General features: G+C 38.6%; 1 long non-coding RNA gene across 5 annotated transcripts; it reads left to right on the forward strand.

The window, feature by feature from the left end:
• The first annotated feature begins 18400 nt into the window (after positions 1-18400).
• On the forward strand, positions 18401-26960 carry LOC146566675 (uncharacterized). Of its 5 annotated transcripts, none has more exons than XR_014893814.1 (8): positions 18401-20019; positions 20559-20720; positions 20973-21011; positions 21187-21306; positions 21449-21610; positions 25489-25602; positions 26330-26487; positions 26915-26960. It is a non-coding gene; the product is annotated as an uncharacterized LOC146566675 (long non-coding RNA). The 5 variants fall into 5 exon arrangements; XR_014893815.1 differs by having other exon boundaries at positions 20564-20720; XR_014893813.1 differs by having other exon boundaries at positions 18411-18480; positions 18686-20720.
• Positions 26961-27857: the final 897 nt, after the last annotated feature.

The raw sequence follows: 27857 nt of genomic DNA on the forward strand, positions 1-27857 counted from the left end.
GACCGAAACAAAGTATAGGTTTTCATTATGTGTATAACTTGGACATCTTAGCTCAAACAGCTGCAAAGCCTGTTTTCCCAGCACGGGGACCTTGAGTTCTATAAGATAAAGCCATAAACATGTTTGTCTGAGTCTTCTATCAAAAGTTACAGCTATTTATATGAAGTTGTACAAAAACGCTTTCTTTCGCCAAGACAGTGCGTTTGTCACTGTTACATGCATTTGAATGGGGAACTCGAGCGAAACAAAGTATAGGTTTTCATTATGTGTATAACTTGAAAATCTTAGCTCAAACAGCTGCAAATCCTGGTTTCCCAGCACGGGGACCTTGAGTTCTATAAGATAAAGCCATAAACATGTTTGTCTGAGTCTTCCATCAAAAGTTACAGCTATTTATATGAAGTTGTACAAAAACGCTTTCTTTCGCCAGGACAGTGCGTTTGTCACTGTTACATGCATTTGAATGGGGAACTCGAGCGAAACAAAGTATAGGTTTTCATTATGTGTATAACTTGGAAATCTTAGCTCAAACAGCTGCAAAACCTGTTTTCCCAGCACGGGGACCTTGAGTTCTATAAGATAAAGCCATAAACATGTGTATCCGAGTCTTCTATCAAAAGTTACAGCTATTTATATGAAGTTGTACAAAAACGCTTTCTTTCGCCAAGACAGTGCGTTTGTCACTGTTACATGCATTTGAATGGGGAACTCGACCGAAACAAAGTATAGGTTTTCATTATGTGAATAATTTTAAAATCTTAGCTCAAACAGCTGCAAAGCCTGTTTTCCCAGCACGGGGACCTTGAGTTCTATAAGATAAAGCCATAAACATGTGTATCCGAGTCTTCTATCAAAAGTTACAGCTATTTATATCAAGTTGTACAAAAACGCTTTATTTCGCCAAGACAGTGCGTTTCTGACTATTACATGCATTTGAATGGGGAACTCGACCGAAACAAAGTATAGGTTTTCATTATGTGTATAACTTGAAAATCTTAGCTCAAACAGCTGCAAATCCTGTTTTCCCAGCACGGGGACCTTGAGTTCTATAAGATAAAGCCATAAACATGTTTGTCTGAGTCTTCTATCAAAAGTTACAGCTATTTATATGAAGTTGTACAAAAACGCTTTCTTTCGCCAAGACAGTGCGTTTGTCACTGTTACATGCATTTGAATGGGGAACTCGAGCGAAACAAAGTATAGGTTTTCATTATGTGTATAACTTGGAAATCTTAGCTCAAACAGCTGCAAAACCTGGTTTCCCAGCACGGGGACCTTGAGTTCTATAAGATAAAGCCATAAACATGTTTGTCTGAGTCTTCTATCAAAAGTTACAGCTATTTATATGAAGTTGTACAAAAACGCTTTCTTTCGCCAAGACAGTGCGTTTGTCACTGTTACATGCATTTGAATGGGGAACTCGAGCGAAACAAAGTATAGGTTTTCATTATGTGTATAACTTGTAAATCTTAGCTCAAACAGCTGCAAAACCTGTTTTCCCAGCACGGGGACCTTGAGTTCTATAAGATAAAGCCATAAACATGTGTATCCGAGTCTTCTATCAAAAGTTACAGCTATTTATATCAAGTTGTACAAAAACGCTTTATTTCGCCAAGACAGTGCGTTTCTGACTATTACATGCATTTGAATGGGGAACTCGACCGAAACAAAGTATAGGTTTTCATTATGTGTATAACTTGAAAATCTTAGCTCAAACAGCTGCAAAACCTGTTTTCCCAGCACGGGGACCTTGAGTTCTATAAGATAAAGCCATAAACATGTGTATCCGAGTCTTCTATCAAAAGTTACAGCTATTTATATGAAGTTGTACAAAAACGCTTTCTTTCGCCAAGACAGTGCGTTTGTCACTGTTACATGCATTTGAATGGGGAACTCGAGCGAAACAAAGTATAGGTTTTCATTATGTGTATAACTTGGAAATCTTAGCTCAAACAGCTGCAAAACCTGTTTTCCCAGCACGGGGACCTTGAGTTCTATAAGATAAAGCCATAAACATGTGTATCCGAGTCTTCTATCAAAAGTTACAGCTATTTATATGAAGTTGTACAAAAACGCTTTCTTTCGCCAAGACAGTGCGTTTGTCACTGTTACATGCATTTGAATGGGGAACTCGACCGAAACAAAGTATAGGTTTTCATTATGTGAATAATTTTAAAATCTTAGCTCAAACGGCTGCAAATCCTGTTTTCCCAGCACGGGGACCTTGAGTTCTATAAGATAAAGCCATAAACATGTGTATCCGAGTCTTCTATCAAAAGTTACAGCTATTTATATGAAGTTGTACAAAAACGCTTTCTTTCGCCAAGACAGTGCGTTTGTCACTGTTACATGCATTTGAATGGGGAACTTGACCGAAACAAAGTATAGGTTTTCATTATGTGTATAACTTGAAAATCTTAGCTCAAACAGCTGCAAAACCTGTTTTCCCAGCACGGGGACCTTGAGTTCTATAAGATAAAGCCATAAACATGTGTATCCGAGTCTTCTATCAAAAGTTACAGCTATTTATATGAAGTTGTACAAAAACGCTTTCTTTCGCCAAGACAGTGCGTTTCTCACTGTTACATGCATTTGAATGGGGAACTCGAGCGAAACAAAGTATAGGTTTTCATTATGTGTATAACTTGGAAATCTTAGCTCAAACAGCTGCAAAACCTGTTTTCCCAGCACGGGGACCTTGAGTTCTATAAGATAAAGCCATAAACATGTGTATCCGAGTCTTCTATCAAAAGTTACAGCTATTTATATGAAGTTGTACAAAAACGCTTTCTTTCGCCAAGACAGTGCGTTTGTCACTGTTACATGCATTTGAATGGGGAACTCGACCGAAACAAAGTATAGGTTTTCATTATGTGAATAATTTTAAAATCTTAGCTCAAACGGCTGCAAATCCTGTTTTCCCAGCACGGGGACCTTGAGTTCTATAAGATAAAGCCATAAACATGTGTATCCGAGTCTTCTATCAAAAGTTACAGCTATTTATATGAAGTTGTACAAAAACGCTTTATTTCGCCAAGACAGTGCGTTTGTCACTGTTACATGCATTTGAATGGGGAACTTGACCGAAACAAAGTATAGGTTTTCATTATGTGTATAACTTGAAAATCTTAGCTCAAACAGCTGCAAATCCTGTTTTCCCAGCACGGGGACCTTGAGTTCTATAAGATAAAGCCATAAACATGTTTGTCTGAGTCTTCTATCAAAAGTTACAGCTATTTATATGAAGTTGTACAAAAACGCTTTCTTTCGCCAAGACAGTGCGTTTCTCACTGTTACATGCATTTGAATGGGGAACTCGACCGAAACAAAGTATAGGTTTTCATTATGTGTATAACTTGGACATCTTAGCTCAAACAGCTGCAAAGCCTGTTTTCCCAGCACGGGGACCTTGAGTTCTATAAGATAAAGCCATAAACATGTGTATCCGAGTCTTCTATCAAAAGTTACAGCTATTTATATCAAGTTGTACAAAAACGCTTTATTTCGCCAAGACAGTGCGTTTCTGACTATTACATGCATTTGAATGGGGAACTCGACCGAAACAAAGTATAGGTTTTCATTATGTGTATAACTTGAAAATCTTAGCTCAAACAGCTGCAAAACCTGTTTTCCCAGCACGGGGACCTTGAGTTCTATAAGATAAAGCCATAAACATGTGTATCCGAGTCTTCTATCAAAAGTTACAGCTATTTATATGAAGTTGTACAAAAACGCTTTCTTTCGCCAAGACAGTGCGTTTGTCACTGTTACATGCATTTGAATGGGGAACTCGAGCGAAACAAAGTATAGGTTTTCATTATGTGTATAACTTGGAAATCTTAGCTCAAACAGCTGCAAAACCTGTTTTCCCAGCACGGGGACCTTGAGTTCTATAAGATAAAGCCATAAACATGTGTATCCGAGTCTTCTATCAAAAGTTACAGCTATTTATATGAAGTTGTACAAAAACGCTTTCTTTCGCCAAGACAGTGCGTTTGTCACTGTTACATGCATTTGAATGGGGAACTCGACCGAAACAAAGTATAGGTTTTCATTATGTGAATAATTTTAAAATCTTAGCTCAAACGGCTGCAAATCCTGTTTTCCCAGCACGGGGACCTTGAGTTCTATAAGATAAAGCCATAAACATGTGTATCCGAGTCTTCTATCAAAAGTTACAGCTATTTATATGAAGTTGTACAAAAACGCTTTCTTTCGCCAAGACAGTGCGTTTGTCACTGTTACATGCATTTGAATGGGGAACTTGACCGAAACAAAGTATAGGTTTTCATTATGTGTATAACTTGAAAATCTTAGCTCAAACAGCTGCAAATCCTGTTTTCCCAGCACGGGGACCTTGAGTTCTATAAGATAAAGCCATAAACATGTTTGTCTGAGTCTTCTATCAAAAGTTACAGCTATTTATATGAAGTTGTACAAAAACGCTTTCTTTCGCCAAGACAGTGCGTTTCTCACTGTTACATGCATTTGAATGGGGAACTCGACCGAAACAAAGTATAGGTTTTCATTATGTGTATAACTTGGACATCTTAGCTCAAACAGCTGCAAAGCCTGTTTTCCCAGCACGGGGACCTTGAGTTCTATAAGATAAAGCCATAAACATGTTTGTCTGAGTCTTCTATCAAAAGTTACAGCTATTTATATGAAGTTGTACAAAAACGCTTTCTTTCGCCAAGACAGTGCGTTTGTCACTGTTACATGCATTTGAATGGGGAACTCGAGCGAAACAAAGTATAGGTTTTCATTATGTGTATAACTTGGAAATCTTAGCTCAAACAGCTGCAAAACCTGTTTTCCCAGCACGGGGACCTTGAGTTCTATAAGATAAAGCCATAAACATGTGTATCCGAGTCTTCTATCAAAAGTTACAGCTATTTATATGAAGTTGTACAAAAACGCTTTCTTTCGCCAAGACAGTGCGTTTGTCACTGTTACATGCATTTGAATGGGGAACTCGACCGAAACAAAGTATAGGTTTTCATTATGTGAATAATTTTAAAATCTTAGCTCAAACGGCTGCAAATCCTGTTTTCCCAGCACGGGGACCTTGAGTTCTATAAGATAAAGCCATAAACATGTGTATCCGAGTCTTCTATCAAAAGTTACAGCTATTTATATGAAGTTGTACAAAAACGCTTTATTTCGCCAAGACAGTGCGTTTGTCACTGTTACATGCATTTGAATGGGGAACTTGACCGAAACAAAGTATAGGTTTTCATTATGTGTATAACTTGAAAATCTTAGCTCAAACAGCTGCAAATCCTGTTTTCCCAGCACGGGGACCTTGAGTTCTATAAGATAAAGCCATAAACATGTTTGTCTGAGTCTTCTATCAAAAGTTACAGCTATTTATATGAAGTTGTACAAAAACGCTTTCTTTCGCCAAGACAGTGCGTTTGTCACTGTTACATGCATTTGAATGGGGAACTCGACCGAAACAAAGTATAGGTTTTCATTATGTGTATAACTTGGACATCTTAGCTCAAACAGCTGCAAAGCCTGTTTTCCCAGCACGGGGACCTTGAGTTCTATAAGATAAAGCCATAAACATGTTTGTCTGAGTCTTCTATCAAAAGTTACAGCTATTTATATGAAGTTGTACAAAAACGCTTTCTTTCGCCAAGACAGTGCGTTTGTCACTGTTACATGCATTTGAATGGGGAACTCGAGCGAAACAAAGTATAGGTTTTCATTATGTGTATAACTTGAAAATCTTAGCTCAAACAGCTGCAAATCCTGGTTTCCCAGCACGGGGACCTTGAGTTCTATAAGATAAAGCCATAAACATGTTTGTCTGAGTCTTCCATCAAAAGTTACAGCTATTTATATGAAGTTGTACAAAAACGCTTTCTTTCGCCAGGACAGTGCGTTTGTCACTGTTACATGCATTTGAATGGGGAACTCGAGCGAAACAAAGTATAGGTTTTCATTATGTGTATAACTTGGAAATCTTAGCTCAAACAGCTGCAAAACCTGTTTTCCCAGCACGGGGACCTTGAGTTCTATAAGATAAAGCCATAAACATGTGTATCCGAGTCTTCTATCAAAAGTTACAGCTATTTATATGAAGTTGTACAAAAACGCTTTCTTTCGCCAAGACAGTGCGTTTGTCACTGTTACATGCATTTGAATGGGGAACTCGACCGAAACAAAGTATAGGTTTTCATTATGTGAATAATTTTAAAATCTTAGCTCAAACGGCTGCAAATCCTGTTTTCCCAGCACGGGGACCTTGAGTTCTATAAGATAAAGCCATAAACATGTTTGTCTGAGTCTTCTATCAAAAGTTACAGCTATTTATATGAAGTTGTACAAAAACGCTTTCTTTCGCCAAGACAGTGCGTTTCTCACTGTTACATGCATTTGAATGGGGAACTCGACCGAAACAAAGTATAGGTTTTCATTATGTGTATAACTTGGACATCTTAGCTCAAACAGCTGCAAAGCCTGTTTTCCCAGCACGGGGACCTTGAGTTCTATAAGATAAAGCCATAAACATGTGTATCCGAGTCTTCTATCAAAAGTTACAGCGATTTATATGAAGTTGTACAAAAACGCTTTATTTCGCCAAGACAGTGCGTTTGTCACTGTTACATGCATTTGAATGGGGAACTCGACCGAAACAAAGTATAGGTTTTCATTATGTGTATAACTTGAAAATCTTAGCTCAAACAGCTGCAAAACCTGTTTTCCCAGCACGGGGACCTTGAGTTCTATAAGATAAAGCCATAAACATGTTTGTCTGAGTCTTCTATCAAAAGTTACAGCTATTTATATGAAGTTGTACAAAAACGCTTTATTTCCCCAAGACAGTGCGTTTCTCACTGTTACATGCATTTGAATGGGGAACTCGACCGAAACAAAGTATAGGTTTTCATTATGTGTATAACTTGAAAATCTTAGCTCAAACAGCTGCAAAGCCTGTTTTCCCAGCACGGGGACCTTGAGTTCTATAAGATAAAGCCATAAACATGTGTATCCGAGTCTTCTATCAAAAGTTACAGCGATTTATATGAAGTTGTACAAAAACGCTTTATTTCGCCAAGACAGTGCGTTTGTCACTGTTACATGCATTTGAATGGGGAACTCGACCGAAACAAAGTATAGGTTTTCATTATGTGTATAACTTGAAAATCTTAGCTCAAACAGCTGCAAAACCTGTTTTCCCAGCACGGGGACCTTGAGTTCTATAAGATAAAGCCATAAACATGTTTGTCTGAGTCTTCTATCAAAAGTTACAGCTATTCACATGAAGTTGTACAAAAACGCTTTATTTCCCCAAGACAGTGCGTTTCTCACTGTTACATGCATTTGAATGGGGAACTCGACCGAAACAAAGTATAGGTTTTCATTATGTGTATAACTTGGACATCTTAGCTCAAACAGCTGCAAAGCCTGTTTTCCCAGCACGGGGACCTTGAGTTCTATAAGATAAAGCCATAAACATGTGTATCCGAGTCTTCTATCAAAAGTTACAGCGATTTATATGAAGTTGTACAAAAACGCTTTATTTCGCCAAGACAGTGCGTTTGTCACTGTTACATGCATTTGAATGGGGAACTCGACCGAAACAAAGTATAGGTTTTCATTATGTGAATAATTTTAAAATCTTAGCTCAAACAGCTGCAAAACCTGTTTTCCCAGCACGGGGACCTTGAGTTCTATAAGATAAAGCCATAAACATGTTTGTCTGAGTCTTCTATCAAAAGTTACAGCTATTCATATGAAGTTGTACAAAAATGCTTTATTTCCCCAAGACAGTGCGTTTCTCACTGTTACATGCATTTGAATGGGGAACTCGACCGAAACAAAGTATAGGTTTTCATTATGTGTATAACTTGGACATCTTAGCTCAAACAGCTGCAAAGCCTGTTTTCCCAGCACGGGGACCTTGAGTTCTATAAGATAAAGCCATAAACATGTGTATCCGAGTCTTCTATCAAAAGTTACAGCGATTTATATGAAGTTGTACAAAAACGCTTTATTTCCCCAAGACAGTGCGTTTCTCACTGTTACATGCATTTGAATGGGGAACTCGACCGAAACAAAGTATAGGTTTTCATTATGTGTATAACTTGAAAATCTTAGCTCAAACAGCTGCAAAACCTGTTTTCCCAGCACGGGGACCTTGAGTTCTATAAGATAAAGCCATAAACATGTTTGTCTGAGTCTTCTATCAAAAGTTACAGCTATTTATATGAAGTTGTACAAAAACGCTTTATTTCCCCAAGACTGTGCGTTTCTCACTGTTACATGCATTTGAATGGGGAACTCGACCGAAACAAAGTATAGGTTTTCATTATGTGAATCATTTTAAAATCTTAGCTCAAACAGCTGCAAAACCTGTTTTCCCAGCACGGGGACCTTGAGTTCTATAAGATAAAGCCATAAACATGTGTATCCGAGTATTCTATCAAAAGTTACAGCTATTTATATGAAGTTGTACAAAAACGCTTTATTTCGCCAAGACAGTGCGTTTGTCACTGTTACATGCATTTGAATGGGGAACTCGACCGAAACAAAGTATAGGTTTTCATTATGTGTATAACTTTAAAATCTTAGCTCAAACAGCTGCAAAACCTGTTTTCCCAGCACGGGGACCTTGAGTTCTATAAGATAAAGCCATAAACATGTGTATCCGAGTCTTCTATCAAAAGTTACAGCGATTTATATGAAGTTGTTCAAAAACGCTTTATTTCGCCAAGACAATGCGTTTCTCACTGTTACATGCATTTGAATGGGAAACTCGCCTGAAACAAAGTATAGGTTTTCATTATGTGAATAATTTTAAAATCTTAGCTCAAACGGCTGCAAAACCTGTTTGCCCAGCACGGGGATATTGAGTTCTATAAGATAAAGTCATGAATACGTATGTCTGAATCTTCCATCAAAAGTTACAGCGATTTACATGAAGTTGTTCAAAAACGCTTTATTTCGCCAAGACAATGCGTTTCTCACTGTTACATGCATTTGAATGGGGAACTCGACCGAAACAAAGTATAGGTTTTCATTATGTGTATAACTTGAAAATCTTAGCTCAAACAGCTGCAAATCCTGTTTTCCCAGCACGGGGACCTTGAGTTCTATAAGACAAAGCCATAAACATGTGTATCCGAGTCTTCTATCAAAAGTTACAGCGATTTATATGAAGTTGTACAAAAACGCTTTATTTCGCCAAGACAGTGCGTTTGTCACTGTTACATGCATTTGAATGGGGAACTTGACCGAAACAAAGTATAGGTTTTCATTATGTGTATAACTTGAAAATCTTAGCTCAAACAGCTGCAAATCCTGTTTTCCCAGCACGGGGACCTTGAGTTCTATAAGATAAAGCCATAAACATGTTTGTCTGAGTCTTCTATCAAAAGTTACAGCTATTTATATGAAGTTGTACAAAAACGCTTTCTTTCGCCAAGACAGTGCGTTTCTCACTGTTACATGCATTTGAATGGGGAACTCGACCGAAACAAAGTATAGGTTTTCATTATGTGTATAACTTGGACATCTTAGCTCAAACAGCTGCAAAGCCTGTTTTCCCAGCACGGGGACCTTGAGTTCTATAAGATAAAGCCTTAAACATGTGTATCCGAGTCTTCTATCAAAAGTTACAGCGATTTATATGAAGTTGTACAAAAACGCTTTATTTCGCCAAGACAGTGCGTTTGTCACTGTTACATGCATTTGAATGGGGAACTCGACCGAAACAAAGTATAGGTTTTCATTATGTGTATAACTTGAAAATCTTAGCTCAAACAGCTGCAAAACCTGTTTTCCCAGCACGGGGACCTTGAGTTCTATAAGATAAAGCCATAAACATGTGTATCCGAGTCTTCTATCAAAAGTTACAGCTATTTATATGAAGTTGTACAAAAACGCTTTATTTCCCCAAGACAGTGCGTTTCTCACTGTTACATGCATTTGAATGGGGAACTCGACCGAAACAAAGTATAGGTTTTCATTATGTGAATAATTTTAAAATCTTAGCTCAAACGGCTGCAAAACCTGTTTTCCCAGCACGGGGACCTTGAGTTCTATAAGACAAAGCCATAAACATGTGTATCCGAGTCTTCTATCAAAAGTTACAGCGATTTATATGAAGTTGTACAAAAACGCTTTATTTCGCCAAGACAGTGCGTTTCTCACTGTTACATGCATTTGAATGGGGAACTCGACCGAAACAAAGTATAGGTTTTCATTATGTGTATAACTTGAAAATCTTAGCTCACACAGCTGCAAATCCTGTTTTCCCAGCACGGGGACCTTGAGTTCTATAAGATAAAGCCATAAACATGTTTGTCTGAGTCTTCTATCAAAAGTTACAGCTATTTATATGAAGTTGTACAAAAACGCTTTCTTTCGCCAAGACAGTGCGTTTGTCACTGTTACATGCATTTGAATTAGGAACTCGACCGAAACAAAGTATAGGTTTTCATTATGTGTATAAATTGAAAATCTTAGCTCAAACAGCTGCAAATCCTGTTTTCCCAGCACGGGGACCTTGAGTTCTATAAGATAAAGCCATAAACATGTGTATCCGAGTCTTCTATCAAAAGTTACAGCTATTCATATGAAGTTGTACAAAAACGCTTTCTTTCCCCAAGACAGTGCGTTTCTCACTGTTACATGCATTTGAATGGGGAACTCGACCGAAACAAAGTATAGGTTTTCATTATGTGTATAACTTGGACATCTTAGCTCAAACAGCTGCAAATCCTGTTTTCCCAGCACGGGGACCTTGAGTTCTATAAGACAAAGCCATAAACATGTGTATCTGAGTCTTCTATCAAAAGTTACAGCGATTTATATGAAGTTGTACAAAAACGCTTTCTTTCGCCAAGACAGTGCGTTTGTCACTGTTACATGCATTTGAATGGGGAACTCGCCTGAAACAAAGTATAGGTTTTCATTATGTGTATAACTTGAAAATCTTAGCTCCAACAGCTGCAAAACCTGTTTTCCCAGCACGGGGACCTTGAGTTCTATAAGACAAAGCCATAAACATGTGTATCCGAGTCTTCTATCAAAAGTTACAGCGATTTATATGAAGTTGTTCAAAAACGCTTTATTTCGCCAAGACAGTGCGTTTCTCACTGTTACATGCATTTGAATGGGGAACTCGACCGAAACAAAGTATAGGTTTTCATTATGTGTATAACTTGGACATCTTAGCTCAAACAGCTGCAAAACCTGTTTTCCCAGCACGGGGACCTTGAGTTCTATAAGATAAAGCCATAAACATGTGTATCCGAGTCTTCTATCAAAAGTTACAGCTATTTATATGAAGTTGTACAAAAACGCTTTATTTCGCCAAGACAGTGCGTTTCTCACTGTTACATGCATTTGAATGGGGAACTCGACCGAAACAAAGTATAGGTTTTCATTATGTGAATAATTTGAAAATCTTAGCTCAAACAGCTGCAAAACCTGTTTTCCCAGCACGGGGACCTTGAGTTCTATAAGATAAAGCCATAAACATGTTTGTCTGAGTCTTCTATCAAAAGTTACAGCGATTTATATGAAGTTGTACAAAAACGCTTTATTTCGCCAAGACAGTGCGTTTCTCACTGTTACATGCATTTGAATGGGGAACTCGACCGAAACAAAGTATAGGTTTTCATTATGTGAATAATTTGAAAATCTTAGCTCAAACGGCTGCAAATCCTGTTTTCCCAGCACGGGGACCTTGAGTTCTATAAGATAAAGCCATAAACATGTTTGTCAGAGTCTTCTATCAAAAGTTACAGCTATTTATATGAAGTTGTACAAAAACGCTTTCTTTCGCCAAGACAGTGCGTTTCTCACTGTTACATGCATTTGAATTAGGAACTCGACCGAAACAAAGTATAGGTTTTCATTATGTGTATAACTTGGACATCTTAGCTCAAACAGCTGCAAAACCTGTTTTCCTAGCACGGGGACCTTGAGTTCTATAAGATAAAGCCATAAACATGTTTGTCTGAGTCTTCTATCAAAAGTTACAGCTATTTATATGAAGTTGTACAAAAACGCTTTCTTTCGCCAAGACAGTGCGTTTCTCACTGTTACATGCATTTGAATTAGGAACTCGACCGAAACAAAGTATAGGTTTTCATTATGTGTATAACTTGGACATCTTAGCTCAAACAGCTGCAAAACCTGTTTTCCTAGCACGGGGACCTTGAGTTCTATAAGATAAAGCCATAAACATGTTTGTCTGAGTCTTCTATCAAAAGTTACAGCTATTTATATGAAGTTGTACAAAAACGCTTTATTTCGCCAAGACAGTGCGTTTCTCACTGTTACATGCATTTGAATGGGGAACTCAAACAAAGTATAGGTTTTCATTATGTGTATAACTTGAAAATCTTAGCTCAAACAGCTGCACATCCTTTTTTCCCAGCACGGGGACCTTGAGTTCTATTAGATAAAGCCATAAACATGTTTGTCTGAGTCTTCTATCAAAAGTTACAGCTATTTATATGAAGTTGTACAAAAACGCTTTCTTTCGCCAAGACAGTGTGTTTCTCACTGTTACATGCATTTGAATGGGAAACTCAACCGAAACAAAGTATAGGTTTTCATTATGTGAATAACTTGGACATCTTAGCTCAAACAGCTGCAAAACCTGTTTTCCCAGCATGGGGACCTTGAGTTCTATAAGATAAAGCCATAAACATGTTTGTCTGAGTCTTCTATCAAAAGTTACAGCGATTTATATGAAGTTGTACAAAAACGCTTTATTTCGCCAAGACAGTGCGTTTCTCTCTGTTACATGCATTTGAATGGGGAACTCGACCGAAACAAAGTATAGGTTTTCATTATGTGTATAACTTGAAAATCTTAGCTCAAACAGCTGCAAAACCTGATTTCCCAGCACGGGGACCTTGAGTTCTATAAGATAAAGCCATAAACATGTTTGTCTGAGTCTTCTATCAAAAGTTACAGCTATTTATATGAAGTTGTACAAAAACGCTTTATTTCGCCAAGACAGTGCGTTTCTCACTGTTACGTGCATTTGAATGGGGAACTCGCCCGAAACAAAGTATAGGTTTTCATTATGTGTATAACTTGGAAATCTTAGCTCAAACAGCTGCAAATCCTGTTTTCCCAGCACGGGGACCTTGAGTTCTATAAGATAAAGCCATAAACATGTGTATCGAGTCTTCTATCAAAAGTTACAGCTATTTATATGAAGTTGTACAAAAACGCTTTCTTTCGCCAAGACAGTGCGTTTCTCACTGTTACATGCATTTGAATGGGGAACTCGACCGAAACAAAGTATAGGTTTTCATTATGTGTATAACTTGAAAATCTTAGCTCAAACAGCTGCAAATCCTTTTTTCCCAGCACGGGGACCTTGAGTTCTATAAGATAAAGCCATAAACATGTTTGTCTGAGTCTTCTATCAAAAGTTACAGCTATTTATATGAAGTTGTACAAAAACGCTTTCTTTCGCCAAGACAGTGCGTTTCTCACTGTTGCCCGCATTTGAATGGGGAACTCGCCCGAAACAAAGTATAGGTTTTCATTATGTGTATAACTTGGAAATCTTAGCTCAAACAGCTGCAAATCCTGTTTTCCCAGCACGGGGACCTTGAGTTCTATAAGATAAAGCCATAAACATGTGTATCGAGTCTTCTATCAAAAGTTACAGCTATTTATATGAAGTTGTACAAAAACGCTTTCTTTCGCCAAGACAGTGCGTTTCTCACTGTTACATGCATTTGAATGGGGAACTCGACCGAAACAAAGTATAGGTTTTCATTATGTGTATAACTTGAAAATCTTAGCTCAAACAGCTGCAAATCCTGTTTTCCCAGCACGGGGACCTTGAGTTCTATAAGATAAAGCCATAAACATGTGTATCGAGTCTTCTATCAAAAGTTACAGCGATTTATATGAAGTTGTACAAATGCGCTTTATTTCGCCAAGACAGTGCGTTTCTCACTGTTACATGCATTTGAATGGGGAACTCGACCGAAACAAAGTATAGGTTTTCATTATGTGTGTTGTGATATTTTGATACCATGGTAGCATTTACAGGATATTGTTTTATTGTGATATTATACAGAAAAGAGTTACTCAATAAGGCCTATCTACTAGTTGTTTTTCTCTTTCTCTGTGACCCAAGAATTAATGTGTAAGACTCACAGGCTGGTACCCCAAGGTCGAAAACACCACAGAGATGAGACCACTTCCTTACTCCCATCCTCCCTTTTTCTTTATCTCCTGGAAAAGGCTCGTTAAAGGCTAGGTGGTTTGTTTCAGAATTCACTAATGAAAGAACTCTGTATTTTATGTCTAGGAGTGTATTTTGCTGGGATGATCATAAATTATAGCTGAACTGATAAACTACACAAGGGATACTTTGCTCAGAAGGCAGGAAGACGTTTCCTTATTTAGTCTGTACCGGTTTGAACTGGGAAAGCTGACACACGAACCTTTTTTTCTCTATATAAGCTGTTGTATACTTAATAAACCTTTGAGTCGATTTGGGAAGACAACCTGAAGCAGTCTGTGTTTCCTTGTTCTCCCAAGCTGCTCCCGACGTCGTAACTAACCCAGCTGAATGGCATACCTGAGTGTTACTTTAAATAATTAGGAATCTTAGAAGGAAAGGACAGAACTCTGCTTATCGCTCGTGCCTTGGAGGGAAAACCGGGATGGACATTTTTTCCTTCAATGTGTATAACTTGGAAATCTTAGCTCAAACAGCTGCAAAACCTGTTTGCCCAGCACGGGGATATTGAGTTCTATAAGATAAAGCCATAAACATTTTTGTCTGAGTCTTCTATCAAAAGTTACAGCTATTTATATGAAGTTGTACAAAAACGCTTTCTTTCGCCAAGACAGTGCGTTTCTCACTGTTACATGCATTTGAATGGGGAACTCGACCGAAACAAAGTATAGTTTTTCATTATGTGTATAACTTGAAAATCTTAGCTCAAACAGCTGCAAATCTTTTTTTCCCAGCACGGGGACCTTGAGTTCTATAAGATAAAGCCATAAACATGTGTATCCGAGTCTTCTATCAAAAGTTACAGCTATTTATATGAAGTTGTACAAAACCGCTTTCTTTCGCCAAGACAGTGCGTTTCTCACTGTTACATGCATTTGAATGGGGAACTCGACCGAAACAAAGTATAGGTTTTCATTATGTGTATAACTTGGAAATCTTAGCTCACACAGCTGCAAAATCTGTTTTCCCAGCACGGGGATATTGAATTCTATAAGATAAAACCATAAATACATAAATCTGAGCCTTCTATCAAAAGTTACAGCTGTCTTCATGAAGCTGTACAAAAACACTTTATTTCGCCGAGACAGTGCGTTTCTGACTATTACATGCATTTGAATGCAGTTCTCGCACGAAACAAAGTATAGGTTTTCATTATGTGAATAACTCGAAAATCTTAGCTCAAACCTGTTTGCTCAACACGGGGATACTGAATATTATAAGATAAAGCCATAACTACGTAAATCTGAATCTTCTATCAAAAGTTATAGCTAACTTCATGAAGTTGTACAAAAAGGCTTTATTTTGCAAAGATAGTGCGTTTCTGACTATTACATGCGAGACATGTGTCTCTTTCCTGTGTTTAAGACACTTTACAGGTCCCTCCCCTAATGAAGAGTAGTGAGCAGCTGATTGGACCATGGAACAGGTGACCACGTTCAAAAAGCCGCTCTGACAGCTCCAGAGGGGAGAGAGGGAGAGAGTGTGTGCAACGAGCGAGTAGCCTGACAGCCGTCGCGGTCCTGACCATGGTTTTCCCAGCCTGTGCTTATCTTGTGTATTTGTGTGAGGGTGAATTGTAAAAGCCGCTCCTAGTGCATTAGCTGAGAGCTTAGGCACTCGTGGGCTGAAGCGGAAGGGGTGAGCTGCCTTTTCTTTTGGAATCGTTTTCTCCTGTTTTCTTGGTCAGGGAGCGAGGGATAGCTCTGTCATTTGTTTGTTCTTTTTCTTTCCTAGGGTTTAGTTAGTCTTTTCTGGTGGGTCTTAGTTGGTTTTGTTTATTATTTTGGCCTGGGCTCACCCTGGAGCTATGCTTCTTGTCCTTAAATAAAATCACCTTTTTTTACTCACAACTGGTTTGGATGTTTGGCTTGGGAACCAGGGCGGGGATTTGTATCTCTCTCCTCCAACCTTATGTGCGTCCCTACACGCCTAGATTAGGGGCGTAACATAAATGGAGTTCTCACACGAAACAAAGTATAGCTTTTTATTTTGTGAATAACTTAAAAATCTTAGCTCACATAGCTTTAAAACTGTTTGCTCAACGGGGATATTGAATTCTATAAGATAAAGCCATAAATACGTATATCTGAGTTTCCTATCAAAAGTTACAGCTGTCTTCATGAAGTTGTAAACCCTTTATTTCACCGAGACAGTGCGTTTCTGACTTTTACATGCATTTGAATGGAGTTCTCGCACGAAACAAAGTATAGGCTTTCATTTTTTCAATAACTGGAAGCTCTTGGCTCAAACAGCTGCAAAACCTGTTTCCCCAGCACGGAGATGCTGAATTGTATAAGGCAAAGCCATATTGATGTGTGTCTCTAAGCCTTCTATCAAAAGTTACAGGTAACTTCAAGCTGTACAAAAGCACTTTATTTCGCCGAGACCGTGCGTTTGTCACTGTTACATGCATTTGAATGGGGAACTCGCACGAAACAAAGTATAGGTTTTCATCTTGTGAATAACTTGAAAATCTTAGCTCACATAGCTTTAAAACTGTTTGCTCAACACGGGGATATTGAATTCGATAAGATAAAGCCATAAATACGCATATCTGAGTCTCCTATCAAAAGTTAGAGCTGTCTTCATGAAGTTGTAAACGCTTTATTTCGCCAAGACAGTGCGTTTCTGACTATTACATGCATTTGAATGGAGTTGTCGCACGAAACAAAGTATAGGTATTCATTTTGTGAATAACTTGAAAATCTTAGATCAAACAGCTGCAAAACCTGTTTGCTCAACACGGGGATATCGAACTTTATAAGATAAAGCCATAAATATGTTTATATGCGTCTTCTATCAAAAGTTACAGCTGTCTTGAATGAAAGCATTATAGCAGCTTACCTCGATCATGTGGTAGAACAGACACATGGGCCACCTACGTGTCCTTCTACGGCAGGAGTAGTTGCCACAAACCTGCAAAACAAAAAGAAATGATCAGGTGACATGAACAGATTTATACAGCCATAAGCAAGAGATTCTTCCTGCCTGTGGGCGTCAAACTGAACCCCCCTCCTTACTGTAACTATCAAAACTATCATAGTCTAAAACTATCATCTCATATCAAAACTATTATAATCACATTATCTGACTTTATCAGTTATAACAATGAGAAACGGTAAACAATTTGGCAAATAAATTACTTATAATTGTGCTTACCTGGTCCAAATGATCCACAGTCCCTTTGCATTTGTTATAATCCAGGATGATGTGGGGCTTTCTCTTCCCAGAGTCCTGGACTTGTAGCTCACGGTGCCTGGTGCTCAATAAGACAACCTTTTTTCTTTGCTTGGGGATGTAGGAAACCACAGCCTTGCCCCCCCTGTAGCGACCTGGACGGGAGAGACGATCATCGAATCTTACTGCCCGATTAATTTGCTCAAATCTTTTTTTTTTTTTTTGACATGGTAGCATGAAACAGAAGAGCCCTGTCTCCCCATTTCACAGGCTTGTTGTCGTTTCATGTTGAGACCTGTACAGGCCAGCCAGCATCACAAGCCCCATGTAAGCCTGCAACTCCTCATCTATGTCCTTCCAGTCTTTTACTGACCTGTTGCCCCTGCAGGTTGGTGAAATGCAGGATTAGCTGCATAATGTCCTCTGCAAAAAAAAGATGGAAAGTGCTCACAGGGCTGCTGATCCTATACGAATTGCATAATGGGTTGGTCCTGGGGTTAAAATGGGGGGAGGAAAAAATGGCAGGACCTCTTGTGTGGGTTGCCACATGATTTCTCCATTTTTAGATCTCCACTGGCCATCCTCCAGTCTTGTCTCTTCCTCCTGCTCTTCTTCCTCCTTCTCCTTCTCCTCCTCCGCACATGAGCTGCAAAGCTCCTCGGTGCCTGGCAAAAATTCTTCTTCGCTGTCGGAAGTATCTCCACTGCTTGTGGAGAGTGCAAAACTGCAGCAACAGCCTCCTCTAAACTGAGTGCACGCTTCATTGTGTCTGTGCAGAAATGACCACTCAGACCAGGCTGCAAAGTATTCTCATAGACTTCAAAGGTGCACCTGAATAAACATGCTATACCATACATCCAATAAGAGAGAGGAGGCACACTCTTGATCAAGAAAAAACATAAGCACACGCCTTTGATCTCTCCCCCCCCCCCCTCTCTCTCTTTCTCTCTCTCTCTCTCTCTCTCTCTCTCACACACACACACACACACACACACATGCACATACATACATACACAATACCATTTTATGGTGGTTAGCTGTTTTATTGTCATGCATTTTACAAGGTAAGATAACCATGTCCTGCATTCAAAACCACTGAAAATGTCTATGGTGGTGCTGTGCCTAATATTGTGCTGGTGTATGCTGGGTAATCGCACAGCTAGCGACTGGGTGACTTTATTCACCCGCTTCGGCTGTTATCAGTCCATATCCCCTAGATATGGACCATCTCCTGCTAGATTGTTCAGAAGGTTGTTATCATCCATCCAGATGGAGGATCACTAACAGGAGCGTGGGAAGACTCCAGAATCCACTCTGGCTGCAATCTGGATACAGCAGTGTGTACAGGTAAGACCGTTTAAACGGACAGCATTTATAGAATGACTATTAAAAGTCAGACCAGCGAGTGTCAATAATGTTAATGTGGTTATGTTAGTAATACACCGAGTGCTAATATAACAGCTTTAAGATGCATTTGTAGATGTTATTACGTGTTTTACCGTCTTTATGGTGCTAGCTTAAAGTTACGGTGTAAACGTTAGCTTATATTGGAGTAAAGCTGTTACTGTTTAAACGATGTTAGCACAGAAATATTAGCTTCTGTCATGACTGACGAAGTTACTAGTTAATAAAGTGACCCAGGGTCAGTGTAAAATACAATCCTAGCTGTGTGAACAAAGCCTGGCTCCTTTAATCCTGCATGAAAAACCTCAGGATGCAGGCTATTATTACTCTTTCCTGCTGGCACACCTGTCACACCTGAGAGTCAGCTAGAAACTTACAGTGACGTGGACATCATGCAAAGACTGCCAGACTCTGTAATACTGCAAATGATCAGTGACTCAAGTTAACACTAAACTTTAAACGGCACCTCTGTGTCTCTGTGTGCTGAACATTTAGGATTGAGTCAGGCTGCATCTGTGTTAGTCCTCTGACAGACTGGTGACCTGTCCAGGTGTGCTCTACCTATGACTACTGGGACAGGCTCTAGCTCCTGTAATAGAAATTTTATGTTATTCTCATTTAAAGCATTTAAGTGCTTATGCATATGCTTAGTTGTGACACTGTTATAGACTGTTCAATGAAAGTTTCTAAAACTAGATGAACTTACTTCAGCAGTTTGAGAAAACAACTCCCTTTACAGGTGCTGATAACGTCAAGGGCACAAAACAGCATAACCATTGATCCATTAGGTTTCATAGCGAGACACGTGAAGTGGCAGAGCTGACATGACTGAACTGTGATGTTTGATGTGTGTTTGCTCTCCTGTGCACAGTAATAAATAGCATGATCACAGCTCTTTCTGTGTTGCAGACTTTATTTAAAAAATTCCATGACATCTACTATAACTGAACCAACCTGGTGCTCTTCATTTATGGAGGCTGTTGAGTCTGAATGTTGGATGTTGTGTATCTCGTGTTCTCTGGGCTTTGTTGTCCTCAGTCTTTTTGCAGGATCAGAAAACAAAACCGGGAGGCGCGTAAATGTTTCTTCTCCATGATGTTTCTTCAAATGTTTCTTCTGGATGATGATATGACCGTGACACGGGATGCCACCTTTGGTCTTGTGATGAAGCAAAGCTCAGGAAGAAGTGTGATTAAATGGTACCCACATGTTGAGAAGGATGTACAGGGCACCTGCAGCCAAATCCAAGCTTCAGCTTAGTTGTAGTTGCAGAATGCTATAGGACTGAGACATCTAAGGCATCAAATGTTTGATTAAACGGATGAAAAAGAGAAGTTTTTTCCCTATAATTATCACTTCTTAAAATCTGTAGCAACTTCAAGTCTGTCAGCATGCTGAGCATGCTCAGAATGTGACAATATATTTTTGTTCAATATTTAATTTCTTTCAGTTGCAATTGTTAAATGAAAAAATATATATTCTTATAATTTAGCAAACGAATTTATCAAAAAAAACAACAACATATATCTGTATTAGTTTTAGTAAATTAATTTGACACCTGTATTGAAAATACCATATTGTATTCATACAGAATCAGTATGGTATCATTGTTTGTCTGTTCACTGATTGTTGAAGCTAAGAGCTACTTTGATCTGTTTAGATCTAAAGTATCCAAAGTTGAGTTCTAATGTTTCTTCACCCCTGTGTGTGTGATATGTGATTTCCTACATGCTGGCAGAGCAGAGCAGCAGTTTGTGCTCACAGATGGTGACGGTGTGGAGAGACGGTGGTATTTCCTCAGAAGAACCAGCAGAGTCACAAAGGACACCAGTCCATCTCACCACCTTGACTTGCTGACTGATGTTCGTCTGCACTGCACAGAGGAAATCAACTGACCGAGGTTTGTCCAGTGACGTGTTATGAAATGTATATTTGTTTTATGCTTACAGATATGTTTTTCTTGACAGAGGCTCTGCAGAGGTTAGACAAAGCAGAGAAAACATGTGCTTTACATTTTACTGTGATTTATTGAGATATTTGTTGCCTGATGTTCAGCAGGAATGGAGAAATAGAATCAAAGGGAGATGTTTTTCCTGTTTTTGTAATGATGTAAGTAAATCTTCAATATTATTTATTTGCTTGGTTATATTAGGAGCGTTTCTGAGTGAGGGGGAGAGGAGTCATCATCCAGGTAAAGTGACGTGGATCAGTGGATACACTTGTCTCCCCTTTAAAGGAGACGATCCAAGTCATCCTTAAATGTTAGCGCTTTCAAATACACAAACATTTTTAAAGGACAAAAATGAACATCCAACTTTGACTGTAATACAAAATAAATCTTTGCATGTGTGTTTTCAAACTCTCAGATGGGCAGTATATCAGTCTTGGACTGTCTAACCTGCCGGAGCAGCACTGAATGACCACCGCACGAGCATGTTCCTGCAACATTCAGCATCTGATCCTTCATCTGTGTGCTTCTGCTTTTGGTAAGTAGAGTTACCCAACTCCAGTAACTATAAACACATGCCATCCATTTCTAACGGCCTGGTTACTTCCTGTCAGTTACTTTAGAAACCATGTGGTCACCTGACCTAACACTGTTTCTTCTGCTTCCCCTTAATGTTGAAGTGTCAAATGTCAAACAGCTGGAGAGGAAACTACACCAGTGTACTGGGATGTTTCAGCAACACGTGCCAGATGCTGTTCCTTCATGGTGACATCACCAGAGACAGTCCCGCCCACCTCAGGACCCATTGATTATGATGATCTGATCCATCAAACCCCCAGCAGGTGAACTTTATTCATGACATAACACCGCAACAATGTAAAAAATTAAACAGCAACAGTCTAAATGTAAAGTGCATTCTAAAGTCCTCTTCAATAAATTGTATGCAAAGAGTCATTCAGGTCACTACAGAACCCAGAGTCTTCATCATTAAATCTCTGGTTGCTTCATTTTTTCTATCCTATATCAGATATTTTAAAGGTTAGCTTAGGTAAAGTTCCATTCTCATGGTGAGGCAAAGTGCTTTATGTGTGTGTGTGCGTGTCATGAACGGCTATAAAAGGCCTATAATTAAAGAACAAAGTGGGGTTTGAGTTCGAGTTGCGGCAGACTGTCACTACTTGTAAATGGAACGCAGCCTTCCTACGGCAGACAGCTAATAACAGGAATCGGACGCGGTCCAGCCAAGTCCACAGCAACCACCATAGCAACCGCCTAGCATGACCTTAAAAACATATTCTGTCTTCATAACTATCAAAATCGTGAAATGATTTGCAAAGTGTGAAAGTGTTACAGCTGCAGAGAGCTATGGCGGTATCTATGGAAGCTGTTTACATAGCTAATAATATACGATGTAACCATGGAGACAGTCAGTCACTTGAGCTAGCGGTGCATGTTTACTACAGTGAATAAGGTGATTGAGTGCACAGCGTCCACACTCTGCAGGGGGTAAAGACATTACTTCAATATTGTTTTATATTGATATATATTAGCCTTCTGTTGACCATCACCTCAGGTTCACCATTACAGTTTCAGATTACAGATGCACACTGTCTAAACACATTCAAAAACTCATGTCTCAGAAATAAGCACAGCTGTTCATGTTTGTCATTAGAGTTTTATTTGTAAGAAAATTATGAACTTCATATTGTGCATTAAATAAAAGAACATTTCACAACTCTGAGTCAACAGAAACAGGTAACAGAAATGTCTCTAATGTGTACAGTGTAGTGTAAGCATTAAAAGATCATAAAGGAAAAACTAACATTTATGTGAAACTAATTGTAATAAAAAATGAGCAGGTGCTTTATAGATTTAAAAGAAAGATTCTGAAAACAACACTTTTTTGGTCTAAGTGATCAAAGTAGAAAACAGAACTGATGTTCAAGAACAAACCGTAGCTGCACTAATATTACACATCTCGATCATTGTACTGAACAGACATGTTGCTTTTAAAACCACATGCAGTGTGTGACCATGACTGTTCACTGAGACCATGAACGCCACTTCGCTGAAGCATTCTTCTTCTTCTTCTTGCCATTAAATTGGAAGCAGAAGCAGCACGAGCTGATTTGATCTACTGAAAGGAAAAAGCAGAACATCTGAGTTGAAACCAGTCAGCTGAAATCATTAAGACAGGAACAAATTCAATGCAGTGTCTCAAGTGGCTTAGCCTGTTACAACTGTTGATACAAGTTAAATACGGTTAGCACACAGTGTCAGGGAGCTCCAGTGTGGGAACTAGTGGCTTTAGGTTTGTAGTCATTTAACTTTCATCCATTCATTCATTTAATTCAGGAGGAAGAAATGCCAGGTTGGTGCAGGCTGGTTACATGCATTTGGTCCCATGCTGTCTTTAATTAAATGACTTGGTTCATTTTATGGCTGGGCTGTATGTGGGGTTATATCATGTTATTTGGGCAGGAGTACCTGTCCCCTGTTAGACTTAGAAAGTTTCTCCATAAGTAGAGTTTCTAACTCTTCTAGCACATCTGTGGCTGACAGCTTTTTGGTGGCTCTTTTTACCCCACACTGGTTGTGAGTGTGTAAATAGCCCCACTAGTTATTTTGGGTTGCAGTTAACTAGGGAGGAAGGGGTGGGTATGCCATGATTAGGTGAATAACAATTATATGTGATACATAAATTTCACAATGCATGCATATATCTCTATCAATTAAACCTGGCCTGAGGGCTGCCATTTTTTACATTCAGTTATTTCTCTTAGAAATGTTGGAACTAAATAATGAATGTGTTACAGTTAAAGTGAAACACTGGTCAGTGTAAATGGCTCATTGGGACACAGAAACCTTTAAATTAAACCTGATATCTAGTGTCAAACAATATCAAAGCTGTAAAAGATGTTTACATTCAGAATTTATAAAACTATGATTGTAAATAAATTCAAACAAGTGAGCTTTTCTCTTTGTGCTGAATATCAACACTGTGGTTTCTTAGACTGTAAGCTTTACTTTAGTGCAACCAGTTGCAGAAGCTGCCACTCCAAATGTCTTTTGATAACAAGAAAAAAAATACCTTTTCAGTACACGGCCTGAAGTTCTTCTCCGACATCTTCTGCAATCGGCTTTGTCTGCTGGTTTGAAGACAATAAACCACAAAAAAGATGATTTAGTCACTTTGTCTGTGTCATGCAGCTCGAATGTGTCGTGTAACGATGTTGAATAGCCGTCGTTATCCCTCTGCTTTGAGCCTTTTATCAAAAGTTACAGCTAACTTCATGAAGTTGTACAAAAAGGCTTCATTTCGCCGAGACAGTGCGTTTCTGACTATTACATGCATTTGAATGGAGTTCTTGCACGAAACAAAGTATAAGTTTTCATTATGTGAATAACTTGTATTTTACACTGACCCTGGGTCAGTATCAACTTCATGAAGACAGCTGTAACTTTTGATAGAGGACTCACACACACACATATTTATGGCTTTGCCTTATAGAATTCAGCATCTCCGTGCTGAGGAAATAGGTTTTGCAGCTGTTTGAGCTAAGATTTTCAAGTTATTCACAAATTGAAAACTTATACTTTGTGTCGGGCGAGAACTCCATTCAAATGCATGTAATAGCGAGAAACGCACTAACGTGGTGAAATAAAGCGTTTTCCATAAACTTCATAAAGACAGCTGTAAATTTTGAGAGAAGACTCACACACACATTGGGGGGATATTGAAGTCTATAAGATAAAGCCATGAATATGTTTGTCTGAGTCTTCTATCAAAAGTTACAGCAAGCTCTATGAAGTTGATGAGAAACGCTTTACTTCGCCAAGACAGTGCGTTTCTCACTGTTACATGCATTTGAATTTAGTTCTTGCCCGACACAAAGTATAGGTTTTAATTTGTGAATAACTTGAAAATCTTAGCTCAAACAGCTGCAAAACCTATTTCCTGAGCACTGAGATGCTGAATTCTATAAGGCAAAGCCATAAATATGTGTGTGTGATTCTTCTATCAACAGTTACAGCTGTCTTCTTGAAGTTGATACTGACCCAGGGTCAGTGTAAAATACAATCCTAGCTGTGTGAACAAAGCTTGGCTCCTTTAATCCTGCATGACAAACCTCAGGATGCAGGTTATTATTACTCTTTCCTGCTGGCACACCTGAGAGTCAGCTAGAAACTTACAGTGACGTGGACATCATGCAAAGACTGCCAGACTCTGTAATACTGCAAATGATCAGTGACTCAAGTTAACACTAAACTTTAAACAGTACCTCTGTGTCTCTGTGTGCTGAACATTTAGGATTGAGTCTGCATTGACTTTATTTATTGAGACTTTAATGTGCTAAAAGCAGGTTGAAGACAGCTCAGAAACATTTGAAGATTAAAATTTAGCATTATGGCTGCTGGTGGTTTGTAAAGCCTATACTCAGCTGTAGTTTTTGTTACTAATTTATGTTTGTTGTTGTTTAACACAGATTTCAGAAGAGCAAATATGCTTAATAGTTTAACTAGATTTCATTTGTCAGTGTGGGACTGCTGAGTCACCTGAAGAACTCATTTCATTCATTCTCCACATGATGTTCATATACAGAAATGTTTCACAGGAACTGGTTCCTCCCAAACTGTGAACTAGTGTGTTTCCATAGATTATCTCTGTATGAATGTACTTTTAAATGAATGCAAGTGTTTGTCCTTTTTTGTTCCTCAGTTACAGTACGTGATATCTTGATATCAGGCGGTCAACACTGGGGGAAGACAAGAAGCAGACGTACTTCCAAGAGGGAGCTGCAGTGAGGACACAGCCAGGTCACTGAGGTCAGAGGTCAGAATCTGAAACAGCTCAGGTTTATATTTTAGGGGTTATAAAAAATCAAAATGTATTTATGAAGAAACCTTTAAATAATAGTCATAATTATGATTATTATAAGAAATATCAAACATTTAAGTGGATTTTCTGTTACACATATTGTATTAGCCCTGCAATAAACTGGCAGCCTGACTTTGTCCTGTATCAGCTGGGATAGGCTTCATCCTCCCGCAACCCTGAATTGGATACATTGTATTCCAATTATGTAATCTGATCATTTACAAACTCAAGGTATCTAATCAAAATGTAAGTAATAATTATAAAATGGGAAAGCAGAAATAAGTGTGACATAAATGTAAATGTGTTAGCTGACATAGAGGACAGCTACATGTAGTCTGAAAAACCTTTGTTGTCAAGTATTGCAGGTATATCAGCACGAGACATTCTTACATAGAAGAGTCTGTTAAAGTCTCTAACTCAGCGAAGCATTATTGGTCCCGTCTGTTTGGATAAATATAGTAAGTTGATGTTTGTCCATTTATTGACACATTTTCTTAAGTGCTTATCCAGTTCAGGATCACAGTGGAGCTGCAGCTGGATATGTTCATTAAATAAACCTTACAAAAGTTAACAATAAACCTGCATCCATGTACGTTGTTGTCCACAGGATAAGAAAATCAAACTGGAACACTGTGGAACATGTTAATAAATGTTTGTGTGTTTATGCCTGTGTCTTTCACAGGAGGCGCTGGAAGGTTTCCCTAATAGTTCCTGGTGAATCAAAGCAGAACCATAAAGGTTGCTGGATTGCATGATGGCCTTACCCCTGAGCAGTCATCCTGTTAAAGGAGGAACCAGTTAGAAGCTGTTTTCAAAGTAGCTGAGCAGATTTCATCTCAAGTAAGCGATTAACTGTTTGTTCATCTGTTCTGCCACTTAAAGAGCATTTAAGGACATCTTTTGAGTGTCCAGCTGAATTAATTCTACTGGCTCTCATGGTCATTTGTTATTATAGACATATTTTTCATGTTCATCCAGCTATTTAGTAAATTCTATCTATTTAGTAATATCCGTCAGCTATAAAATGTAATATAAATATAAAAAATATCTAAATATCTCCTGCACTTTATATTTTAATGATGTAAGTCTGTTATCGTGTTACATTAGCATTCCTCACATATCAATGAGATGCTGTACAGTACAATCCTACTGACGCAGCAGAGGGATAACGACGGCTATTCAACATCGTTACACGACACATTCGAGCTGCATGACACAGACAAAGTGACTAAATCATCTTTTTTATGGTTTATTGTCTTCAAACCAGCAGACAAAGCCGATTGTAGAAGATGTCGGAGAAGAACTTCAGGCCGTGTACTGAAAAGGTATTTTTTTTCTTGTTATCAAAAGACATTTGGAGTGGCAGCTTCTGCAACTGGTTGCACTAAAGTAAAGCTTACAGTCTAAGAAACCACAGTGTTGATATTCAGCACAAAGAGAAAAGCTCACTTGTTTGAATTTATTTACAATCATAGTTTTATAAATTCTGAATGTAAACATCTTTTACAGCTTTGATATTGTTTGACACTAGATATCAGGTTTAATTTAAAGGTTTCTGTGTCCCAATGAGCCATTTACACTGACCAGTGTTTCACTTTAACTGTAACACATTCATTATTTAGTTCCAACATTTCTAAGAGAAATAACTGAATGTAAAAAATGGCAGCCCTCAGGCCAGGTTTAATTGATAGAGATATATGCATGCATTGTGAAATTTATGTATCACATATAATTGTTATTCACCTAATCATGGCATACCCACCCCTTCCTCCCTAGTTAACTGCAACCCAAAATAACTAGTGGGGCTATTTACACACTCACAACCAGTGTGGGGTAAAAAGAGCCACCAAAAAGCTGTCAGCCACAGATGTGCTAGAAGAGTTAGAAACTCTACTTATGGAGAAACTTTCTAAGTCTAACAGGGGACAGGTACTCCTGCCCAAATAACATGATATAACCCCACATACAGCCCAGCCATAAAATGAACCAAGTCATTTAATTAAAGACAGCATGGGACCAAATGCATGTAACCAGCCTGCACCAACCTGGCATTTCTTCCTCCTGAATTAAATGAATGAATGGATGAAAGTTAAATGACTACAAACCTAAAGCCACTAGTTCCCACACTGGAGCTCCCTGACACTGTGTGCTAACCGTATTTAGCTTGTATCAACAGTTGTAACAGGCTAAGCCACTTGAGACACTGCATT

The sequence above is a fragment of the Mchenga conophoros genome, linkage group LG9 (assembly GCF_057382185.1).
Source record: "Mchenga conophoros isolate Kocher_MC1m ecotype Shallow Benthic linkage group LG9, M_conophoros_male_GT1.1, whole genome shotgun sequence".
NCBI classification, from domain to species: domain Eukaryota; kingdom Metazoa; phylum Chordata; class Actinopteri; order Cichliformes; family Cichlidae; genus Mchenga; species Mchenga conophoros.